The sequence below is a fragment of the Salvelinus sp. IW2-2015 genome, linkage group LG4p (genome assembly GCF_002910315.2).
Source record: "Salvelinus sp. IW2-2015 linkage group LG4p, ASM291031v2, whole genome shotgun sequence".
Lineage (NCBI taxonomy): Eukaryota > Metazoa > Chordata > Actinopteri > Salmoniformes > Salmonidae > Salvelinus > Salvelinus sp. IW2-2015.
In genome coordinates this window covers 6,907,724-6,908,711 of record NC_036841.1, presented here as the reverse complement: position 1 = coordinate 6,908,711, position 988 = coordinate 6,907,724, and positions in this window count along the sequence as shown.

Here is a 988-nt window from a genome sequence, read left to right as displayed (position 1 = left end):
GTGTCTGGGGGTGTTTTATGTATTTTGTACAGCGCGGGTGCAGAAAGTAGAATGATCTATGGAGGCTGCATTGCATGACGTACTATCCATGCTGTTTTTCTATCAGATAATAAATCTGTGCCTGGTGCTACATGCTGGAGTCCTTGTCGATGATTGATTGTTTACAGTGCAAGAAGAGCACTGTTACACTTGAATATAGATAATATCCCCATAATCTAAAATAGACATAAACACGGCCTGGCCTTTTTCCTTCCTGTTAACAAAAGTCAGACGTGCTTTGTTTCTGTAAAATAACTTCTTCCCCAGCTCAGTGACATGTTTATTAAATGACAGTTTGTCATCAAGTCAGATACCAAGATATGTGTAGGAAGGAAGGAACTCAATTTCTGTACCATTAGTAATAACTAGTTATTACAAATTCATTTAAATCTGGCTTATGGGACCGAGAAAAAAACATTGCATTTTGCTGTGTTTGCATTTAGCACAAACTTTAGATCCAATAGTGACTTCTGTATAGTAGGATATTTTTCATCCTGTTATCCCAATAGAAAATATCATAACACTACCACTACATAATAAGAGAGGGAAGGTAAGGGAAAGCTACAATCAATGGTTGGCTAGTCRATATGTCATCCAAATCAAGATGCAAGGTTTGTCCAATAACAAGTGTAAATTGTTTGATTTACAGCCTGAAGCAATACATAGTCTACGTGTTGTCATTGCTAAAACAACAATTCATACCATCATAAGACAGTAAAAATACATCATCCTTTTTTCAGAATATGAGTATTGAATATACAGTATGTTCAACTTGGATAAAAATACAAATGTAGTGTTTAAATTAAATGGAAATTCAGAATTTGATATTTCTGTTCAGTATTTCTTGTTTATTGAATTTATATCACTCCAAATGTGTAGCCTACATTCAACCATACTTTCTAGTTACATGCATATTATTGTTATTGCACCAATAAAACAATGAATTGCC